Source organism: Bos javanicus, chromosome 1 (assembly GCF_032452875.1).
Source record: "Bos javanicus breed banteng chromosome 1, ARS-OSU_banteng_1.0, whole genome shotgun sequence".
Lineage (NCBI taxonomy): Eukaryota > Metazoa > Chordata > Mammalia > Artiodactyla > Bovidae > Bos > Bos javanicus.
Window position 1 is genome coordinate 16,635,732 of NC_083868.1, and position 13,127 is coordinate 16,648,858.

Below are 13,127 nucleotides of genomic sequence, written 5' to 3' on the forward strand. Positions count from 1 at the left end.
CAGGGTCTTTTCTAATGAGTCAGCTCTTTGCATCACGTGGCCCAAGTATTGGAGTTTCAGCTTCAGCATAAATCCTTTTAATAATTATTCAAGATTCATTTCCTTTAGTATTGACTGGTTTGATATCCTTGCAGTTCTAGGGAATCTTAAGAGTCTTCTCCAACACCATGTTTCAGAAGCATTAGTTCTTTAGCACTCAGCTTCCTTTATAGTCCAACTCTGACATCCATACATGACTACTGGAAAAACGATAGCTTTGACTAGACAGATCTGTGTTGACAAAGTAATTAATGTCTCTGCTTTTTAATATGCTGTCTGGATTGGTCATAGCTTTTCTTCCAAGGAGCAAGTGTCTTTTAATTTCATGGCTGCAGTTACCATCTGCAGTGATTTTGGAGGCCAAGAAAATAAAGTCTGTCACTGTTTCCACTGTTTCCCCATCTATTTTCCCATATGGAACTACCATATGACCCAGCAGTTCCACTCATGGGTATATATATGTATATATATATATGTATATGTATATGTGTGTGTGTATATATATATCTGACAAAAGAAAAAAATAAACGACAAAAAATCCCACTAATTTGAAAAGACACATGCACCCCAATGTTCATAGCAGCATTATTTATATTTGTCAAGGAATGGAAGCCACCTAAGTATGCACCAAAAGACAAGTGGATGAAGAAGATGTGGTGTACATATACATGCAATGGAATATTACTCAGCCATAAAAACAATTAAGTCTTGTCATTTTCAGTAGTAAGGATGAAACTGAAGGGCATTATGGTTAAGTGAAATAAGTCAGACAAAGAAAGGTAAATACTGTATTTTATTACATATATGTGGAGTCTAAAAAAAGAACAACAAAGTAGTGAATAAAACAAAAGTGAAGGAGACACTTACATAAAGATAACAAAGCAGAAGTTACCTGTAGGGAGGGTGAGAAAGGGAGGGGTAATATATAGGGGTTGAGAGGAAAAGGGATTAGTAGGGAATTATGTGAACATTTGTGTGACTCTTTTGAAAATTTTAAAGCTGTAAATTCTTCGTAAAATAGAATTGAAAGAATCTTTCATTTAGTTAAAAAATAAAAACTAGAAATATTAATTCAAATCAAAACATAATTGATAATATTTGAGTTAATGTAATCAACAGCCATGAGATTAAAAGATGCTTACTCCTTGGAAGGAAAGTTATGACCAACCTAGATAGCATATTCAAAGGCAGAGACATTTCTTTGCCAACAAAGGTCCATCTAGTCAAGGCTATGGTTTTTCCAGTGGTCAGGTATGGATGTGAGAGTTGGACTGTGAAGAAAGCTGAGTGCCAAAGAATTGATGCTTTTGAACTGTGGTGTTGGAGAAGACTCTTGAGAGTCCCTTGGACTGCAAGGAGATCCAACCAGTCCTTCTGCAGGAGATCAGCCCTGGGATTTCTTTGGAAGGAATGATGCTAAAGCTGAAACTCCAGTACTTTGGCCACCTCATGCAAAGAGTTGACTCATTGGAAAAGACTCTGATGCTGGGAGGGATTGGGGACAGGAGAAGAAGGGGTGGACAGAGGATGAGATTGCTGGATGGCATCACCAACTCGTTGGATGTGAGTTTGAGTGAACTCCAGGAGTTGGTGATGGACAGGGAAGGCCTGGTGTGCTGCAATTCATGGGGTCACAAAGGGTCGGACATGAATGAGTGACTGAACTGAACTGACTGAATCAAACAAAGTAAAAAATATAGAATTAGAAAACGTTTTGGGTAAGACATATTTCTTAATTTAAAAATATTTATTGACTATTAACTATATCCCAAGTACTAAAATAGGTAATAATGATACATAAATGAACAATGAAAGTCTGTAATTTAGGAATGATCCCTGAATTTAGGTCTCTGGATTTGGGATATTTTGATTTAGTAAGACAATTATGCAAATAAACAGTTGAGTTAATATACTGTAATGAATTCTGTATTGAAGACTTGTTAAAAACGTATTTTACAAAGAGGCACCTCTCCATGGCTACATTTCAAAGAAGATGAACTCTAGTTTATCTCACCAGTTAGACAATGAGTAAGTTTACTCCTCAGTTCAGTTCAGTTCAGTTGCTCAGTCGTGTCCAACTCTTTGCAACCCCATGAATCACAGCACGCCAGGCCTCCCTGTCCCCTACATATGCATAAAATAAGGTTTTACTTCTTCAAAAGATAATGATTAAAAAAGCAAGAACAAATTTTCTGGATTACATATTTTTGATTATCAGGGAACATAATTTTTATTATTAAAATGAGAAGATAAAATTGAAATATTACATATTTAACAAAGTATATTATTAAACACTGTGAACTTGCCATTGTTAAATATATTTAAGTTTCCTTCTATAATTCTACATCGTGTTTCTTCAACCCACTCCAGTACTCTTGCCTAGAAAATCCCATGGACAGAGGAGCCTGGTAGGCTGCTGTCTATGGGGTTGCATAGAATCGGACACGACTGAGCAACTTCACTTTCACTTTTCATTTTTCATGCTTTGGAGAAGGAAATGGCAACCCACTCCAGTGTTCTTGCCTGGAGAATCCCAGGGAGGGCAGAGCCTGTTGGGCTGCCTTCTATGGGGTCGCACAGAGTCGGACATGACTGAAGCGCCTTAGCAGCAGACTATTTCAATTTGAAAGAGAAATAAAGAAAAATGTAGAAATACTGAGGTGAGGGGATGAAGGTAATTTGAAGACAGTGGAGGAAATGTAGACTTTAAGAAGTGTGACTTATGGAATGTGTAATTTTCAATAAATGTATACATACACACTTAACTTCAAGTTAAATGTCAAGTTGTCATATGATAAAGAATATACACATTACATATAGAAAAATTTAATAATTCAATTTTAACAGTAACAATAATAATAATAAATGGATTCTTTTTCCATTTTTAAAAATTTTTTTCAAAATATTCTTTCAATCAAACATGAATGCCTTTTTGCTTAGAGAGATATAAATACCATACAGATTAAAATGTATGTAGATACCTCTGATAGCTCTAACTGTAACAATCAACATGTGCATAAAATGAGACCACCAGAAGAGTAAGTTAAAGTCACCAAAGTACCGATGTTTTTATTCTGATGAATCATTATAGGACCAATTACCCCTACACTTACATTTTCTATTCTATTCTGTTCCATTCCTTTCTATTTTTCCGGATTAGTTCAGTTCAGTCGCTCAGTCATGTCTGACTCTTTGTGACCCCATGGACTGTAGAATGCCAGGCTTCTCTGCCCATCACTGACTCCAAGAAATTGCTCAAACTCATGTCCATCAAGTCGGTGATGCCATCAACCATCTCAACCTCTGTCCTCCCCTTCTCCTCCTGCCTTCAACCTTTCCCAGCATCAGGGTCTTTTCCAATGAGCCAGTTCTTTCGCATCAGCTAGCCAAAATATTGGAGCTTCAGCATCAGTTCTTCTAATGAATATTCAGGACTGATTTCCTTTCACATTGACTGGTTGGATCTCCTTGCAGTCCAAGGGACTCTCAAGAGTCTTCTCCAACACCACAGTTCAAAAGCATCAATTCTTTGGTGCTCAGCTTTTAATTTCACCGCTGCAGTCACCATCTGCTGTGATTTTGTAGCCCAAGAAAACAAAGTCTCTCCTGTTTCCATGTTTTTCCCCATCTATTTGCCATGAAGTTATGGGACCAGATACCATGATTTTAGTTTTCTTAATGTTGAGTTTTAAGCCAGCTTTTTCATGCTCCTTTTCACTTTCATGAGGCTTCCCTCATAGCTCATTTAGCAAAGAATCCGCCTGCAATGCAGGAGACTCCAGTTTGATTCTTGGGTTGGGAAGATCCTCTGGCGAAGGGATAGGGTACCCACTCCAGTATTCTTTTGTTCCCTTTTCCAGTCTTGTGGCCACTGCTGAGTTTTCCAAATTTGCTGGCATATTGAATGCAGCACTTTCACAGCATCATCGTTAGGATTTGAAATAGCTCAACTGGAATTCCATCACCTGTAGTTGCTTTGTGCATAGTGATGCTTTCTAAGGCTCATTTGACTTTGCACTCCATGATGTCTGACTTTAGGTGAGTGATCACACCATTGTGGTTATCTGGATCATTAAGATCTTTTTTATATAGTTCTCCTGTGTATTCTTGCCACCTGTTCTTAAAGATGGTGGCGAGACACATGAAAAGGTCTTCAACACTGCTCAGTGTAGATAAATGCAAATTTTATCATATTTTAAAATCAAAACTTATTTAACCTACTTTTCAATAGGTATTCTCTCAATCTGGAGATAAAGATGAGAAAGAGAAAGAGTATGGCTTGGAGAGGCTCAGAGTTTGAGGGAGGAAAGTTGTAACAAATAGAAGAAAAAGAGAAACAGAGCTACAAATGTAGAAAGCAAATTTATAGTTACCTGGGGGTGGGGGCAGTGAAAGGGGGAGGGATAAATTGAGAGGTTGGGATTGACATATACACACTATTATATATAAAACAGCTAATTAATAAAGACCTAGTGTATAGCACAGGGAACTCTACTCAATACTCTGAAAAGAATCTAAAAAAGAGTCAATACATATATATGTATGACTGACTTACTTTGCTGTATACCTGAAACTAAAGCAGCATTGTCAATCAACTATACTCCAATACAAACTTTAACTATGTTTGTGTGTAAATATATATATATATATATATTTGTTTGTTTGTTTGTTTGTTAGTCACTCAGTCATGTCCAATTCTTTGCAACTCCATGGTCTATAATCCACCGGGCTTCTCTGTCTTTGGAATTCTTCAGGCAAGAATACTGGAGTGGGTTGCCATTTCCTTCTCCAGGGGATCTTCCTAATCCAGTGATTGAACCCAGGTCTCCCTCATTGCAGCCAGATTTCTTTACCATCTGAGACACCAGGGAAATCCACAGGACATCTTAATGAATATAATGCATTAAGAAAACAATCTTAGAACTAGATGATATGATGTCCCAACCATACAACCATATATGTCTCTTTGGATGAAAAGAAATATATTGATCAATTATCAGCAGCTCCTCTGTCAATCCACTGGCTGTGTGTCCACTTTTTCATAATTTTTATCTACCCTTGGATGAAAGGGCAGGGGGAAAGCTAAGTTATCTGAAAAAATTCTTATTAGACTATTCTTACATTGAATTAGCATACTGGTTATAGTTGATGCTCATGTTAGCATTAAGTTCAGGGAAAGAAATTTGGTTTTATTTTGCACACATTTGCATGGTCAGGTTTATACTTGCAGTGTATGTTCTCCTGTAGTTTCTTTAAGGTCAATTCAAACAAGAACAGATTTACCTCCTATCTCTAGATCCATGTATAATAAGTTTGACTAAAATTAAACACATTAGATATTGTAACTCATATGCTATTACATTTTTGATAGCATCATAAAAAATGTAAACTGCCAAACTTTTGGAATTCAAAGGCCAAAAGATTCAGCTTTTACATTAAGAAAAAGTAATATAAATCATCATATTGTCTTTAATATTGCAGAAAAAGAATATCCTGCTTCCACTCACCTTTCCCATGTGAGAATTCCTGTACTTAAAATATAAATTCAGGCTCCTTTATTCAAATATGAAATGGTGATTGCTAAGGATAGATTCTGACATATTCTCAGTAGTTCACAGTTGGCTTACATTAGACTGGCATTCTGCCCCTCATGTGCTTGTTACTAGGAAAGAAAGAGAAGACTCGCTGGAGTTAGACTCCTTTTTTTTTTTTCTTCACTGCACAAAACTTTATTTTGATGCCACCTTGGATTGATAGACATTGTCAACAGACTCTTGAGTCATTCCTAGTACAGAGTCATTATCAGTTAGCAGAGGATACATACAAGCATTTGAACTAAGAACTCTGAGAAAATGTGGTTAAAAGGAACATTCATCATCAAAGATTGGTTTAAGTGGAGTGATGTGAATCTGGAGTTGTGCTTGGAGGAATCGGCAGGAGAGATTATTAATACTTATTTGCAGCAATATCAAGGACCCTTAAGAAATATATAATTTCTCTGATTTCACCTTTCTTCCTTCCTCTTGGTGAAGATTTCCTCTTTGCCTTTTTTCTTACATACGTATCTTTCTATTCTTTCCCCTCTTTCTTCTGATTTCTCAGGTAAACCTTTGTGTTTCATATACTTTTCCTTAATATATGCCTTTACTCTCCTTTATTTTGTTTTCCTTTTATGGGTTCCTCCTGCTCTTTAGTGAGTTATACTCAAACAGAGCTGGAATGCAGAAGAGATGTATGTCAGTAATGAACCTGTCTATTCTTCTGATATAAATAAGGAATTATTTGGTCACTGAAATTGTACAATAGTGAACATGCAAATAGAAAAAACAATTGATTATATGATGTAACTATAATATACCTATATCCTATGAATAGAAGACCTGAGATAGATTGGAAATTAGCATGAGAAATAAAATTAGGAACAGATGTGTTAAATGCTTCACTATTAAATTTACAGTGTTAAAACTATTTACATAATAGAAAATAGATTGTATTCAAAAACAGAATCAAAATTTGACTCAAAGCCTAAAAAAAAATGCATCCAGTCTGAGTGTCAATAAAAATGTTTACCTCAATGCCTTTTTACACAATATGTTTCATTTAACTTTATTTAGAGGTAAGTACTTATATTAACAATTCCCAAATGGTACCATCAGCCCTTTGGAAGGTGATGGATAGTACCATAAAGAAATTATATAATAGGTTGAAATCCAAGAGGAATAGCAATTTATACATAGAAAGTGAAGAAACTTAGAGATATGTTAAATTCTCTTTCAATTCGATATTTTCAGTTTAAGCAGAGACTATACAGTTAGTTATAAAACAAAAAAATTAGAAACCAAATCAACAAATATTTATTAATTATCTGTTATTCTCAAGGCACTGTAATATGGGTCATAAAACATTTTAAAAGTTGAGACTATCATAAATAGATAATAATAATTTGATATAGAATTGTCATTATTAAGGTTATGAGTATTTGTAACAATTGTGAGGCAGAGAGATGAGTTTTGATTTAAGGGCTAGAAAAATTACTGTTAACTGGCTGATGGGATAGTTCAGAACCAACCAAGTTTATCTTCTTGACTATTAATATTATCTTAATAAAATGAAAATAAGATTGCTCCTGTAGTTCAGGGTGTCTCAGTTCAAGCAAACTTTATATTTACCAGTCATGTAATCTATCTTCTACATATGGAGTATATTATTGAGAAAAGGAGAAGAAAACCTTTCTATTGCCTTCACTTTTCACTCTGGTATTCCAAAAGGAAAGTTAGGTTTTTGAATGAAGTTTGAAAAACAAAACAAACAAACCTAAGGGTGAATTGCATGATCCATTTCTCAAGTATTCTGTTCTCATTCGTGAGAAAAAATTTTCCTAAACTCTCCTGTCTTCTTCCACCACTCACCACTCCTTAGTATTTCTTTGGGGGCAGGGTATGTTACTAGAAGGGAACAGAGTCTTCATCCAAATTTCTCAACCAGCTGAAGTGAGGGGTGCTCCCACTCTGCCACCTCTGCACACACATACACATACTCCAAAGTAGTAGACAGTAGCAATATGGGTAAAGAATGTCTCTTCTACACTTTCAAGCATTAATTTCATGGGCAATTTCAAGAATAAGAAGAAGCATGCAAACCATTTTTTTCTCTCAAATAAGCTAGATCTTTATCAGTTAAACAAAACAAAAGTATATGATATTTCTACACCTGCTAATTCTTTGTTGCTTCTCAGTTGACCCTGAACTTGGTGGGAAAGATTAATTATCCACATTCATATTATGATTCAAAATTATAATAAAATTTTAATTCATAGATTTAATTTCTCACAACTTTCACTGCATTTCTAAAAAAACTTTAGAGCTATCTGTTTTAATTATTTTTATTTAGAAATCAAATATACATACACAAAATTCAAATGTAAGTGCTTAGTATCATAAAGTATATGGTTATTTTCTGATTTTTATCAGAAGTCAGTTCAGTTCCCACTTGAAAGGCTAACCCATTTATTATAAAAAAAACAACTTTATTCATTCAACTAATAAGGCTTACCTGAGACTAAATATCATCAGAAGAAATAAATGTATGCATGTAAAATTAGCTAAAAAAGTAGAGAAACGGAGACAGAAGTTATGAATTGAGAAATGTATTTCAAGGTTCAACCAAAATGAGACTAATGTTGGGAAAGTGAGTGGGAGATAAAATTCCTTATCTTTTCCATTGACAAGAGAAAACTATCTACTTTTCATTAAAAAAAAAAAAAAAAGATTTTCCAATATATGTTGGGATCTGGGTGAAAAGGACAAATATTTTCCTTAAATAAATCTAAAAGTGATTGTTTGCTTATATTGTATATTATAATAGACAATACTTTAAGTAATATAACATCAGAAAATACTAATACGGTATTTGCAAAATATATTTATTTGGCTGTGACGGGTCTCACTTGGATTCTTGATTTTCACTGAGGCATGCAGGATCTTTCAGTTGTGGCATATGCATTCTTAGCTCTGGCATGTGGGATCTAGTTCCCCAACCAGGCATGGCCCCAACCAGGCCCTCTGTCTTGGGCGCAGGGAGTCCTAGCCACTGGACCAGCAGAGAGGTCCCTAATATGGTATTTTGAATTTATAAAATAGAGTATTTTGCAGGTGTGTCATTATCCTTTTGCATGTTGCTTAAGCCTGTTCCTCTGTCCCTTCCTCCATTTTTTCATTTAAACATGGGGGTGATAATTCCTAAGTTATAGATATATTTTGAAAACAAATTAGAAACTACAACAATATAGTGTTTAGCAGATAGCTAACTCACAATAAGTGGTAGCATATTACAGTTATCTTAAGCAGTATCACATGCTTGGATATATCATTTCAGTTATAAAAAAATATGTAAGATGTAAATTTATCTATAGAGAAAATTCCAGTAGGATTCTTCTTACTAACTCCATATGGCAAATGTCCTTAACCACAAGAATTGAGAGCCCTTGAGATTTTATTCTCCCTTGTAGATTGTATGTGGTACCATTTGCATATCAATCCTTGTCACCTTTGCTTAAATACAGCTGTGGAATATGTTTCTATTACGTTTTCCTGGCACTCGTTCTCTTTTCTGTACACAATCATTTTTCACGAAACTCTGGAAATGAAAATGTACTGAAAGCGATATGGCTAAGTTTTTAACATGTTTATGACACCAAATTAGTAACATAAATCACAGTAAACAATACAGTATTATTCTGTTTTCTTTCTTCTATTGAAGAAGAAGTGTATAATAGCCTACAGAAACCTTACCATGAAGTCAGCATTCAAACAAAGTATTGCATTTTAATTTTTATTTGAGTTGATGGCAAAGACAGTAGACACATGAATGTAGCAATAAATCTAACAGCATTTAACATTTTTTTCACAAAGTTAAATATATGACGTTGTGAACTGTCAAATTACTTTGCACACATCAGTAGTCTCTAATGAACTCAGTGGTTATTCATACAAGTAGACAGAATTAGGTTAGAGAGAGGAAGGCTTATGATCCCGTATGTATTTTAGAGAAATATGTATTTTTCATATTATTAGTTAATGTAATGAAATTGTGTAGCTAAAACAAAGTAATATAATAAAAAAAATTCTGAACTATTTAACACTATTGAAATGAAACTTTAAATTATTTGCTGCCTCACTCATTATATTTTTCTGCATTTGCTTCAAAATCAATTGTACCAGTATGTAGATAAGTTTGAAGCAGGTATCATTCTTATTCCTACACACGCATTGAAAAACTGATGTGGAATACATTTCCTTTCTTAAAGACACACAGAAAGTTAATGAAATTAAGAGTAAATGAAGAAATATTGGATAATTTTTATTGCTCTAGATGTATCCCTTTGCTCATACTGAATCATTTCATAGTATTAATCACTTGTTAATATAATGAGTTAATTGAAAAAATTCATATTTTTTTTTGCTCAGGACTTAACACAGAAAAGCCTTATTGAAAACAAATAAAATTATAGTTAGGCATTATATTATTAATTTTAATGTTGAAATTACAGTATATACACAAAAGAGTAAGATTTACTTAAATGACATTTTGTATATCAAACATATCATATGTAATTAAATTAAGTAAAAAATTAAAGATCATTTAACAGAATATTTGACAAATTAATTTAATAATTATGCTTTACCTGTATCTTTTTAAATTAGTGTTTTTGCTTTTCCAATATATACCCAGGATTAGAATTGCTAGGTCATGTGGTAGTTCTCTCTTTAGTTTTTTGAACAACCTCCATAGTGTTTTCCACAGTGACTGCACCAACTCATTTTCCCACAGTGTACAAGGGTTCTCATTTTTTCCCTACATCTTCATCAACATTTGTTATTTGTGGTCTTTTTGACAATAGCCATTCTGACACGTTCTAGATGATATCTCACTGTGGTTTGATTTGCATTTCTCTGATGATTAGTGATATTGAGCATCTTTTCACATGTGTTGGCCACCTGAATTTCCTCTTTGGAAAGACAGCTATCCAGGTCCTCTGCCTATTTTTAAATCGGTTTATTTTTTATGTTGAACTTTATGAGTTGTTTATATATTTTGGATAGAAATCCCTTATTGGTCACATCATTTGCAAATATTTTCTCCTATTCAGTAGGGATATTTTTTCAAGTTATAGATGGTTTCCTTTGCTGTGCAAAAGATTTTAAATTTAATTATGTCTCATTTATTTACTTTGGCTTTTATTTCCTTTGCTTTAAGAGACATATCTGAAAAATTACTATAGTAATTTATGTCAAAGAGGGTTTTACCTTTTTTGCCTATTCCTCTGGTTTTATGGTTTCTGGATAGGATAGGATTAGGATACATAAATCCTAATGTTCACAGTAGTATTATTTACAGTTGTCAAGGTATGGAAGCAAGCTAAGTGTCCACACATTAAGCTAATGTCCACACAGATGAATGAATAAAGAAGAAATGTTATATATATGTATATATATACAAACTAGTAGTTAACCAGTGGGGAGAGAGAAATAATATAGGGGTAGGGGTTTAAGAGGTATAAACTATTATGTATAAAACAAGCTACAAGGATGTAGTGTCTAATACAGGGAGTAGAGCTAATATTTTATAATAACTATAAATGGAGTATAAATTTTAAAAATTGTGAGTCACTATATTGTACACAATAAAGCAACCTATACAATACTGTAAATCAACTATGTTTCAATAAAAATAACAATCATACATAATATTAAGAAAATATTGCTTTAAAACTATCTTGCTTTTATTTCTATGAATTCTACGGCCTCTACCTTTACAAAATTGAGGGTCACCTATAATTTTCCCCCAATTTTGACATTCTTTGGTCCCTGTGTAAAACAGTCATTCCCTCCTTGTTGATACTCTTGTCTGCATTGGTATTTGGGGCCCTGTGCTACCTTGAATCCCCTCATCCTTCTCCTGTTTCTCTTTCTCCAACTCTATTTCACTTTAGTGGATTATTTTTGGGAACTCTCTGAAAATGTGGGTGATTCAACATTAGGTTTTTGACCATCTGTTCTTTCATTTTTGTACCATCCTTGAGAGCTTATCTTTCTCGCAGCATAAGAAATCAATTCTCCAGGGATGATACTAAACTTTGCCTCACATTCAAACTTCTTACTAAATTCTAGAGCCAACTTTTCAATGTTTCATGATCCCTTTCATTTGGAAGTCTTACTATCATCCTGTAATCAAGGTTCCTAAAACTAAAGTAGAGTCCTGTCTTGATACCTCTTCCTCTATCATCTGTGTTATCAATTTCCAGTTTAACATTTTTTAAGACCGCATTTCTAACTTCATGGCCACTCCATCATTTTATTTTGAGTCTTGTCAAATTCAGCATCAGAATTATTTTTCTAATTTTATATTAACCTCTTTTAAAATGTGTAGTTAGACCACATTTCATGAAACACAAGAGATTACATAACATTGTCTCTGTCCTCACTTTGGTTACTCATTTTAAGGTATAACCATTAAGGAATTCCTAGTTGGCTTTAAAATATATGGTAGTCCATTAATTTTATGCTCTGGTCCTACCATGCTTATCAACATCCTCTGTTAAATAATATCTTAAAAGTATATGATCATCATAGCATTTTCACATGGCACCATTTTATGTAAAGTTTACCTTCACTTCTTTACAATTTTAAATAAAATTTTATAAAAATTTTATTTACATGCTATATTTTATTATTTTAATTATTATTTTAAAATTTTTGAATACCTTGAGTTAAAAATTTTATATCCTTAAAATACAAGCTCTAGTAGTGTAGAAATCATGGTCTGTTTTATTCACTTATGTTCCCTAAAGCCTAAAATACACCTGTGTGTGTGCTTAGTCGCTATGTCATTTCCAACTATTTGTGATCCCGTGGACTGTGGCCTGCCAGCTTCCTCTGTCCATAGGATTTCCCAGGCAAGAATACTGCAATGGGTTGCCATTTCCTCCACCAGGGGATCTTCCTGACCCAGGGATTAATTGTCTGTCTCCTGTGTTTCTTGCCTTGTCAGGGAGATTCTTTACCACTGAGCCACTTGGGAAGCCCCAAATATGCCTAGAACTTGGTAGGTGTCAAGAAATGTGAAGGGACTGAGATTTTATTCTCCTTTCAAGCTAACAGAAGACCTCTGAATCAAAGATGCGGTGTGTATGTTTGTTTATTTTTTACTCTTAACAAAACAGATATCATGAACTCTGTGTTTGCTCTGGTTCCCTATGTCTCCCGGCTCTCACTGAAGTAATTCAGAGGTGACTAGTTGTATGTAACATGAGCACTGTTTCTGCTCACATCTAAAGAGCTCCAATTTCAGAAAATGCTTATCTTTGCCAGTGATGCAGTCAAACCTGTCCAACCTTTGCCCCAGAGAGAGACATTAACTTTACTACTGTGGCCAGTAGACAAAGATCTCTGCTCTAGAGAAAGACACTGTCTCTATCTTTCAGGGTGGTTCACTCTACAGACTGCCTTTAAAAATATATCTGGGACAAAACTATCTGTGCCTTTGCATGCAAGAAGTTCAGAAACAAAAAGGACCCACAGAAAATTGTC